We start from the raw sequence: 12,221 nt of genomic DNA on the forward strand, positions 1-12,221 counted from the left end.
TTAAAAAAAAGAACATTCTCTGCTTCTCTTTCTCTTTTCAACTAAGCCATAGTCTCTGAGATACGTGCAGTTACAGTTTCAATGATCTGACTTGCAGGCAGGAAACAGGCTTAATCAGACAAGAGACAGCTGTGACTGTCAGTGTTAATAAGAGCAAGAACTTTACGTGAACAAAAAAGAAATATGATGTTATTCTTGCTTCTCTACCACTAATAAGTGCTGGTGAGGTTGATGTGAAAAAGAAAAAAAGTGATATTCTGACAAAAATGTTACAAAAAGGAGTCTGGGATTGCTGCTTCTTTTTAAGGTGAGCTTGTTCAGGGTTGATTAGGAAATATGAAACCCGCAAAAAGGGGTGCATGATGTAAAAGCGAGGTAAACCCACTGCAAACAGACACCGGAAATTAACAGATTTGAGTTTGATCATGGATGTGTGACTGCAGGAATCCTTCCCTGTTTTGTCTTAGCAGAAAACTTTCAGGCCTCTTCATATAGCGTAGTTTCTCTCAGATCCGTTTTAAAAAAAATTGAACTCTAAAATAACTTTTGAACTACCAGTAATTTTAAGGGTGAGCTGTGATAAGATGTGATATGATGCAATTTTTCATGAGTAAGGATTCCATGGCTGGCGTGGAAAAGCTTCAGAAGCTGAGTCCAAATGAGATCAAAGAACTTGCTTTGACTCTGAACTTGTATCTTTTTGCATTTCAGCTCAAAATGTAGAGCAGATCTTGAGTCTTAAGAGTCAAGTCAAACATCTTTGCTGTCATTTACTTGTGCGTGTTGCTGATATTTACTTCAGTAAACCAAACGCATCATAAAACCAGTGATTAAACAGTGATTAAACAATTAAAAGAGAAAGTAATTTTAAAAACATCAAGATACATTTGATCTAGCAGGAGGAGCATATTTATCATCTTTAACAAAACCTGATTTAAAAAGTCAATTTAAAAGATTCGTATCAAGCAGCTGTGCTTAAAAATAGAAATTATGAGATCATAAACACAATGAAAGGTGATTCCAGACAGTGAGACTGAGACAATATTGAAGTGTATATTCAGTACTCTTTGTGCTTCAGTGATTAAATGTGTGTATGTCTGCTGTGAAGAATGAATGAATCAGAAGTGACTCACTTCGATGTTATATTTAGAGCCATCCCACGTGGATTCAGTAGTTATCAACTCCGAAGCCAAACAGTTTGATATTTGTATGTCTCTAAATGGAAACGAGCTTTTTTTTTGCCATTTATTTTATGTTTCTGCTGTTAACTCAGACATCACAAGCTGCCTGTAGTTTTCTATCAGACAAATTCAAGAAAAAATAAATAAATCGACTCCACCAGTCTAAGTGGTTCGAAAGCACAATATTGCACAAAGCAAGAAGTACAACATGATCCAAATCAATGCAATCGCTGCTGGTGCTCGGGTCGCACTCCTCCCACTCAGTTTTCCAGGGTTCAAAATGTACTACAGAAATCAAATGAAAAGCTAAGCATGTTGTGGGGATCTATAAAGAGTAAACAGCTGAATCCAAAACTAAACTTGACAAGAGCTTGAAGTGAGGCGATTGCCAGATGAGAGGGTCACAATACGATATCCATTAACACTCCTGCTAACGGCTGGACAGACTCTTGACATCAAATACAAACAAAAAGCTACAGAGTAGCTTCGTTTTTAGGCAGAGAACCACTTCTTTACAGAGAAAGAAAGAAAATATTTTTATGTTTTCAATGCATTCTTGCACTTTTAAGTGCCTTGCAAAAGAGTTTGCATTCCCTGGATGATTTTGTCACACGATCCACAAACGTCAATGTATTTTATTTGGATTTTATAGATTAGAAAGTAGTCCATACTTGAGTAGTTGAAGGTTTTAAAGTTACTTTACAAATAAAAACAAAGAAAATAACTCTGCCTGCTTCATGCAACATCCATACATGAATGTTGGTTTTTTATCTCTAAAACAGGAAAAAAAATTAAGAGGGCCTCACGAAATAGTGTTTTGGGGACTTGAAACACTTTTATTTTTGGAAGCTGGAAGTGAGTTCCAAAGTGAAAATGTTGCCCTCACAAATTAATGTGAAAACATTAGCATAATATTCCAGGAGTGTCCAAAGTCAGCAGACCTCTGCAGGACATTGACATGCTGAGGAGACTGTAGCTTCCACCTCAGCATGTCGATGTTCTGCAGAGGCCTTCTAACGAGCCATCATTTGATTCAGGTGTGTTGACCCACCTGACTAAAACATGCAGGAAACTGGCCGGTGAGGACTGACTCTGGACACCCTGGTGTTAGACCAACCTCTAGCCTCACCTGACCTATAACCCCAAATGCATCATTATTAAACAACAACAAGTTACATGTTCATGGATGTGAGGCAGAACTTCATTAATCAAGTTAAAGAAATTGTTCGCCATTCTTGTTTTCTTGTTGTGTTTGTCACTTACACTGTGCGCCTGTCCTATACTCCATGTTTAACTCCACTTACAGGTCTGAGGGAGTAGAAATATTGTTCTGGGACTTTCTTTGTTTACTTCTGTATGAAAACATTTCATTAATTGTTCCCATCTGGATGGGAGTGTTTGTGAAACTGACATCTTAGCTGCTTCATCAACTAATGCTCTTTATGTTCCTGTCACTTTAGGTCAGGAGTGTCAAACACATTTTTGGTTTGGGCCAAATCAAGATCATGAATGCTCTTAAACTGCCAGTTGTGCCACAATGTATTGATAAAGCCCCTTCTCAAACTGGTAAAATATCAGAGAAGTCATAAAAAAAAAAATAATATTATTGTACATCTTTTCAGTCCCTCCAGGATTTCGTGATACCTTTTGTGATGTTTTGCAATAAAAATCGAAATGGTTGTGTTGCTAAATTGGAAATCTTTTTTATATTTGCACTTATTTATGATGGTAAATGTGACTTTTTATTACTAGCTGTTTAGATCATGGACTATACATTACTTATTAGTACAAGTAAGACGTTTTTGAAAATATTTGAGAAAAATCACTAATAAACTCCTAATTATGTATTAGCGCAAAAAAGGTTTGGCAATTGGTTGATCTTGTGTGAATTTCCACAATAATTCTCTAGAAACTGTAGGAACTGATTGATATAGTCCCTACAGCATTATAATTGCTACATTATATGTAGCAATATAATGCTACATAGAAGCATGGTAACAGATAAAAACTGCATTCATTTGATAACATAATATTTAAGCACACTTAATGCTTAGTCTAGAATCTAGAGGGCCACATAAAAAGCCCACTGTTCTTGAGTTTTCGGTAGATGGTCATGTCTTGGTGAATTTTGTGTTGTCCTCTTTTAATTTGTGGATGATGTATTTATGTACAAAACTTTTGTGTGGTATTTTATTACCTAACTCTACTTCAACTCTGACTTTCTGCTGGGTACCTTGATCTTGCTATGATCTTTGGTAACTTTAGTTTCATTTGTAGCTGGAGGAAATTGTACATAGAAAAATAAGTAACTGGGTGATTTTTAAAGGTGTCTGAATGTGTTGAGTCTTATTTAGGGATAAGCACCACTTGGTTTTGGTCTATTACACAAAAATACCAATATGCCAGAGTGTGAAAAACTTCAGGGTATTAATATATTTGTAAGACACTGTACAATTTTCAGTGTGTCCTAACAGACCTCTCTTTGCTCTTGCAAACATTTTACAGCTTTCCTTATCTGTACATTAACCGACGGCAACAATTAAAACGTAATCAAATTAAACAGAAATTGCAATAGATACAAGCTAATTGAACGAATGAAGGATGACACTTGAATTCATTACTGTAATTTGCGTGATTTTGTATCTGACATTTCATTCACTGACAATTTAATTGACAATTAAATTACCCCTCTAATCGCCTCTGTGCAGAGCGAATGTATAACATGGAAATTAGGGGGAAAGTAAAGTTAAGGCAATTTTCCAATGGAGCTTAAATCACCATGGGTTTTAGGGCCCAGAGCTTCCTTTTAAACCAACTTGTGTGCCGAACTTTCCCCCTGATGACTCCACTAAAAGAAGAGCTATTGATTTGTGTTCGCCATCCAAACAAATTTAAATCTTTTATTGGCTTGGTGACACGAAGCCAAATGTAAATTAGACTTCTGAACTTCAATCGTGTCAAGATGCTGCCGAAATGTTCCAACGGTGGCTTCTAGTGGAAACACGATTGATGTCTATGATGAAAAAATCTGATTACTGACACAGGAAGCAGAGCAAAAGGGTGATGCAGTCTGACACCCTAATGCAAATCTAATGTCTCTAAAAGCTAAACTGCTGTTTATCTCGACTGTTTTTTTGAGCATATTTGCAGGAAATACATTAGATGCACTGCAGAGTTTCAGCATTACCTCACAAAAATATGGCTTTTAGCAGTTATCTGCTCATGAATTGCTGCCAGAAGCTCTCCCTTCTTTCCTTGTTTGCTGAGTTAATATGTTTTCAGTGCCTGGCTGTCCAAGCCTGTTGACTCGTGTATCTAAAACGGCAGGAATATGGCACAAACAAACCACAACACCAAAGCTGTGAAAACACAAAAGTGGAGACAAAAAATACCTTCAGGCTGTGATGTCAAAATGACAACATACTTTTCCACCTACTTGTATTCCAAAAAATGCACAAGTGAAATTCATGCCCTCGTGGCATGTGGCGTGTATTTAAAAAATAAATTTCCATCTTAGTGTTTCAACACCCCCAGATTTAACTTCAGGTTGGAGGAGATTGCCAGAACCGGCATGGAGACAACTCCTGTCCACAAACTGACAAGACACAACTTGCGAATAAATGTTACCCGACAAACTATTAAAACGCTTTACAACCGTGTGTCGCTTTGACACGAAAAACAACCAGGCCCCGTTACTCGGCCTATTTAATCAAATCGCAAACCCTGTGAGGTTTAATAAATGTTCCTGCCAACTTTCATAAATGGAAGATCAATTATAATTGATTTTATGGCCTGATACATTTATTAAAGTGACATCCATTTATTCACATTCTTACCTGTTTTGCCAACAGTGCCTGTTTGCACAGAAAAAGCTGACAACCTCATACTTTATTCAAACTGTGACTTTCGGATTTTTGTCATGCAGAAATAATTGCTACACCACCAACACAGATTTAACACATCCAAAGTAACTCTTAATTTCTCTCACTGGTCAGCTGATGAGACATCTCTATGATTTTAACTACATGACATGAGCTAGTAGTTAATTTGTAAAAGCCTGATGAGAAATGCCATTTCCCCCTTAAAAGATGAATAAATTAGTTTTGGGATAGTAGCTCCTGTCGCATGAAATGGCACACTTAGAGCCACCACTCCTCAGAGCTGAGCACAAGACAATTAGAAATTAGCTCCGCTCACCAACTGTGCTGCAAAAGATTCTCGAATGAGCCATGAGGAGAACCTCTTGTGAGGTTCTAAATGTTCCTTTTTTAATAAAATTCAACTATCTGCATGCATGAAAACACCTACAGTGCCTGGCAAAAGTATTCCCCTGTATTCACTCTGTAGTCGCATTATTTCTGTCATCTGTTGTACGACAGTAATGATGCAAAGTTGGTTCATGGAGGAGTTTACTAGTTTTGCCTAAAGATGATTATTTTTTTCCAGTTGGAAAATTGGAATCAGCTTGGATCTTCTGATTTGATTGTGATCAATCAACCTGTGGCTATTTACTTGACTGAAGTCATCCAGAAAACATGAAAGGTTACATTTGGAAAGGTTAAAATCAATCTAGATGATGTGATCAAGTTGTGGCATAACATGGACTGCTTTCTCCAAGAGCTTTGTTGTTTATGTTATTCCAAAATAACCCCAGAAGCAAGCACACTGTACTGTTTGCCAGTTGTGGAATTGATAAATCAAGCTAATGAATAAAGCAAGCTTGCGGCAGCATGGAAGTGAGCCCCTGTGACATATTTCAAAAGTTAATGGAGCCTCACAATGACCACAGGCTGCCATCATTGCTGGTCAGAAAAAAACCCTGGGCACTGAGCATCAGCTGTTACAAACAAGGTAAACTTAATTCAACCTTTTCCCTGGAAAAAGGAGAAACTGATGTGCTGTAGTTAAATACACTAAGAAAGTGTTCATTTTTATGATATAAATAATGATACAATTGTCTATAAACAATTATATATCTATAGTCTATAGTTATTTCAGTAATAAGCAGCAGATAAATTAGGAAAATTTGCTTTGGTTGAACTGTGTTCTTGGTTATCACAATGCTTCTTGGAAACAAAACTGTATTGTTAAAAAAACAGATTTTGTCCTTACCCTTAACCCTTAGCCCTTACCCTTAACCCTTACCCTTAGCTATCAAGGTAGTAGCAACCGACCTTGATAGCTAAGTAAATCACCTCCTTTCAAATTCAGAGGTGGTGAATTTGAAGTTGAAATGAAAATTCGGAATTTAAATTTGATACTCTATAAGAAGAGTGTCTTATAAATACTTGTACAGAGTATCTATAAGAGGTAGATGGTCTCCTATATACCTTGACAGACAGCTAGATAGTTGTTTTCAGGCTAGCAAGTTACAGAGGTAGCTAGCTAGAGAGCATGAAAGCTACCTGAATATAATGCTACATAGAAGCATGGTAAGTTAGCTATTTATTGACGATAGATAGATAGATAGATAGATAGATAGATAGATAGATAGATAGATAGATAGATAGATAGATAGATAGATAGATAGATAGATAGATAGATAGATAGATAGAAAGAAGTAACTTTCCTTTACACTGTACACATCACAGGCTGCAGTAAGCCATATTAACTCCAACTAGCACTGCTGGCCTTGTGAATCTTGCTGTTTATGGGTGTGTGTGCGCGTGTGTGTGCTAGATAGACAGACAGACAGAGAGGTAGGTAGATGGTTAAAAACCTACCTAATAGAATCATAGACTCTTATTTAAAAGTTTAGTAGCTTTGCCTCCATCTTTATTTTTCCAATCATACATTTCAACTATTTTACAAATTGCAATATTTGGTTTCAATTTGGCGGGTTCTTTCCCCATGCGGAGAAGCATGACTGACTTGAATGATTAATTTTCAATTTTGGAAACCTGATTTCAATCTGGTCTACTGGATAAATATTGACTTCCATCAATGACAAAAATCAAACAAATAGGAAGATAAATGAAGGAAATAAATCAGGGAGACACAAAAATAGAAAACATTCATTCATTACAGTCATTTATTTTTATTAAATATTGATTGTTCTCCTTAACATCTAGACAAAATTTCCATCTACTTCCAACTTTTTCTTTTATGTCAAATTTTTATAACATGATTTTCTGATGTATGGCCAGAGTCCATAAGGCAAATTTAAAACAAGCATGGACTTCACTGCTCCAGATGAAAAAACTGAGCTTTTCAAGATCAAATCAGGACACATAGCAAAAGTTGAGGTTTCCCTCGTTTTTAGTTTCTTGACAGCATAGCTTTTCCTGCTCTCTCCATGACAAGTTGTGTTTTCTCTCTCTGCAGACCCACAAACATCACCTCAGCAAATAACTGTGAAACGGATGCTTTCTTCTTACAGAGGTTCTCTGACCTCTAAAAGGAGAACTCGTAACAGGATGGTAGCGTGATTTAGAGAAGAAATTGAAAGTAAATACACATTTGTAATCCCAACTCGCCGGCTCATGTGAAAGTCAGAGCTGATTGCTACTGCAAACGATTCAAACATGTGCGTTTAATTACAGCGGCGCTATAACATCCTCGGTATCATCCCTCCTCGTGTCTTGATGACAAAATGGTTTGTCAGGTTTGCTCAGAATTACTCTTGTGAGAATTTAGCAGATGGGACGTCCAAAGACAATCCAAATTACTCGAGCAATGTTGAGAAAAACAAGTGGTTTGATGATCCAAGCTGCTTGTTAGGGAAATTACGCAGCAGCCAAGCTTAAAACAACAGGCTTTACCATGTAGAATCCTCTTCCTCCTGCGAGGGTTAATGACGTGGGATGTTTCACAGCTCTGTCAATTAATTACAGCTTGACTGAGGTCACTGCCTCCAACCTTTAGCTGAAACTACACCTCGTAACATAACAGCTGTATTTACACGAAGGCTGCAAGTGGGCGGCTGTAAAGAGAGGGGCAGAAAGAAAACATCTCTGCCTCCAGATATAATCACACAAAAAGACCAGCTTATATATTATAAGTATGTTCCTTTGTTGCACCTAATAACACCTTGTCAGCCTTTCAACAGAAAACACGAGAGAGCTCATAATTGCAAGAATTGAATAAATCCGATGAACCCTTCATGTACTTTAAAGCTATGAAAAAGAAGAATCAAATGCAGTATCTTCCTGACGGCAATGAACTGGAGTCTTGATGTTGTACTGCTGATGGCCAAAGAGAAGCATCATGTTTTATTCAGTCGCCACGCATGAGCTGCACAGACTGAATGCCTTGAAGTGACCAACTGTGAGCCCCGAAACCTCTGTCTTTGGGCTCCACCCTTAGGTCAGCAAGCAGAACTGCATCAACAAGCGTTCCTGTTGGGGGTTATCATCATGAACGCTTGGAGGTGAAAATCAGAGACTATTGTCAGTTTCATGATTTCTTTCTCCTTCCACTTATTTGCATGCGTAAAATAAAAAGTGAGCAATATCTCTAGTAATAAGTTTCAAAAGGTGGAATAAATGCAGATTGTTTCACAGTCATACTTACATTTTTACACTCTGTAAACCGACAGACAGGAAGTAATCTACAAGTCATACAATACTGCTCCCGATTAGATCTCACACATCACTCCAAGGGACTTTTCATTTTCCAAATGAGTAATCCCGCCTTCACAAATGATGTAGCCGCATGACATCAAGTGTTAAATAAGCTTCGGACCGAGGCTATCCATTCTATTTTGTGGCTGCACCATAATGTGTACTCCACCATAAAAATCTTATTTTCTATTCAATTCGGTTAAACGATCTCCAGGGATATATTCATGTGCATATCTGACTTTCTAATAGAGGACTTTAAAGACATGCAGATGGCTCCTCACAAAGGCAGCCTAGGCGTGCTCAAGCGCATCCTGCCATGACAACAGTTGTCTCTAAAAATGCATCAGAAATGCAATGCGGGGTGGAGGCTTTCCACGGGAAAAAAACTGAAGCATTACACCTTTTCATACTTCTTTTCTTTCCCTGATGGAACTGGGATGATGTAATATGCCGAAGATAAACATTGTTGTCAAACTGTATTTCATTATTTTCATGATTATTCTTGGCTGCTGATTCGTCATGCAGAAGAGACACAATTACGAGAGGCTGCTCTGTTATTGAATGCAAGCAAAAAATAAATAAATAAAAGTACGCCGCTTGAATATTCAGATGCCTTATAGGTGTTTAAATTACCACAGTTTATTTTAGTCTATTTCCAACAAGTTCTGCTTTAGCGATTGTTCTCTTCTTCAAAAGAGACAACGCTGGTTGTGCTCCATCAATATTGCAGAAGGAAAATATTTGATTTTGTTAATTTAGCGAAGCAATTATTATTGTTTTTCATTAGCAGGATATTACAAACAATGACAGAGCAGGAAAAAAAAGACAAATTAAAAATAATAACAATGTTAAGGATAACAGTTGATTACACTGGGCTACAAAAAACTATTTTTTGGAAGTTGTCTATGTTTTTTCAACTGAATTAGGAATATTTTGCAGATTCTCTTGAACAAGTCATACATTTTGATGCTCATGTTGCATCCATAGTTCAGAAAGTTGACCTGAGTGAGCAAAACCAATGTGATTTTTGGATTCAGCACATCAAAATTACCCAAAACAGTTGAAAAATCCCAAACAATCTTTTGGCTGTTGACCAGTGTTAGTAAAGACGCTGAAAGTAAAGTAAATAAAAACTAAAAATAAATAAAAAAGTATGTATTCATTTTTCCCAGTTTTCAAAACTTGAGAACAAGATTCCTCTTTGATGGCTGTTGCTATACAGAAAAATCAAGTTTAATTCTTTATATAAACAATGACAAAGATGGTGCTTTATTCAAACAAGATCAAAAATGTAACACTGAACATCACCCTAAAGTGCAAAACGTGGTGGAAGCATTATGATGTGGGCGTGCTTTTCTCTATCAGGGTTAGGAAAGATGTTGAGGTGGATAGAGCTAAACTTAAGGCAATCCTGGAAGAAAATCTGTTGAAGGAGACAAAATATCTGAGACGTGGAGCAGAGATTCAGCTTCCAGCAGCACAATAACTCTCAACATCCAGCCAAGAAAGAAATCAGGGGGTACAAATACCTACTGCAAGCCACTGTCTCAGTCACTTCCACCGTTTGGGACTGTTATTAACTCGCAGGTTAAGTATTGCCTAAAAGGAGAAGCTGCTCAGCTCACTGTTCTTTGTTTCAAAGTGCTGAGCAAAGCCAAGAGCTCTGGGTATTGTTTTTGTGCCTGATTCGAGTAGAGCTGCAGACTTTTAAGTAAAAAGAGGCATATCACCGTTCCCCAGTGAATTATTGTTGGGGGGAGTTTTATGCCCCTTTAGCCGCTTTGGTTTTACCACGGAAGGACAAATATTACTTTGAACCTCAGAGATTCAGTGGTTTTTTTAATGTAGACTGTAGAGCAAATAGATTCTGCACAGCCACTGCAGTGCAGACATAAATATGACATATCTCTAAATATCTGCAGTGTTTAATTTACCTAATTTATATCCCTTTCTTTGCATGTCTTGCATTTGTTCAGAGTCAGCTTCTATTTTGAAATTAAATGGTGCGTTTCCCTTTGCAGACTACACACACAAGCAGAGTGCACCTTTCATTTGCAGGGTAACACTATATTGATTGCTTGAAGCAGTCAGGCTGCATCGCTATAAGACCTCCCTCAAACAACACACACCTAAACACAATCACATTTACTTCAACATCCACCAAGCGCTCCCCGCAGGCCTGGAACGTACATTAGCCTGGGGAAATATAGAAGTTTGGCTCACCTCACTCACTTCTGTTGTGCTCCAAAGTTTCACTGAGTTGTTTTCTTTTTCAGCAGCTGAAAGGTGCACAACACCTCTAACAAAGCAACCTGCTCCACTTGAAATCCTCAGTTTTTTTGCCCGAGTTAAAACCATAAATCATCCTGGGTTCGTTATGACAGTTCCAGCTCCGCTTCACCACATTACTTTGGGAAAGCATTACAGTTGCATGCCAGGGTATCCCCCAGTCCTTGCACTGCAATTTGGTTTAGTTAGTTTTGCTTTCCCTCTTTGCCTCAGTTGATACAATCATGGTTTTAATCATGGTTGGCAACTGCAAGCAAAGATACAGCACAGGAACTGGCAGACTCTAATTTTGTTGTCAAATTCTCTGAGGCAATGCAGCGCCTGGAACATAATGGTTTCATATTTTCTATGTCTTGTTCTACATTCTTTATGCTGGTACTTCATTTCATTTCTGCATGTAAAACATACTTGTTGCCTGTTTATTTTCTTTCTGGATTAAAGTAAGTAATTCACTTGAATCATCTGTCACTGTAGGTTTTTTTTTGACATAGTTAGAAGATTGCTATGACATGTGTTTCACTCTTTTACATTCTTTGTTTGAAGTAAATTTGTCTGCACCGACATAATTTTTTTTTAAAAATAGGGTAAACTAAAGTATAATAAGTAAGCATATCAACTGGATTAAATTGGATTTCAATTGAAATTTTGTTTGTATTTAACGATCTGTGTTATTTAACTGTTATGCGGTTCTTATTTGACTGCACCTAAATGAATTGACTTGAATCAAACTGAGTTGGGTCAAGTTAAACAGAATTGAACAGAGCAATGTTGAGACTAATAAAATTAAATGGAGCTGAGACAAATGTAGATCTTTTAAACTGAAATAGAATGATTATCAATCCATCAGTCTATCAATGGATGTCTATCAGATATGAAGTATGCATTAGAGTCTATGGATGAATTCAGATGGATACAGTTGAACTTGAAAGAATTAGACCCAGCTAGATTATTTAAAATGTAAAACTGAGCTAAACTGAATTGAGTTGGGTTGAAGTGAATTGAATTTGAACGAAAGATCATTGCTATGTAACAACTTATTCTACATTTAGCTTGGATGTACTGCTAGCTAACTGAAGAGTGTCCATATTCTGAGATTGGAATAGAAATATCTCCACCGGGCATAAAATGCTAAAAACACTAAACATACTTTGTTTTTGTAATTTGAAATGAAACATCTATCTCAAAGTAG

The sequence above is a fragment of the Xiphophorus maculatus genome, chromosome 18 (assembly GCF_002775205.1).
Source record: "Xiphophorus maculatus strain JP 163 A chromosome 18, X_maculatus-5.0-male, whole genome shotgun sequence".
Classification (NCBI taxonomy): Eukaryota; Metazoa; Chordata; class Actinopteri; order Cyprinodontiformes; family Poeciliidae; genus Xiphophorus; species Xiphophorus maculatus.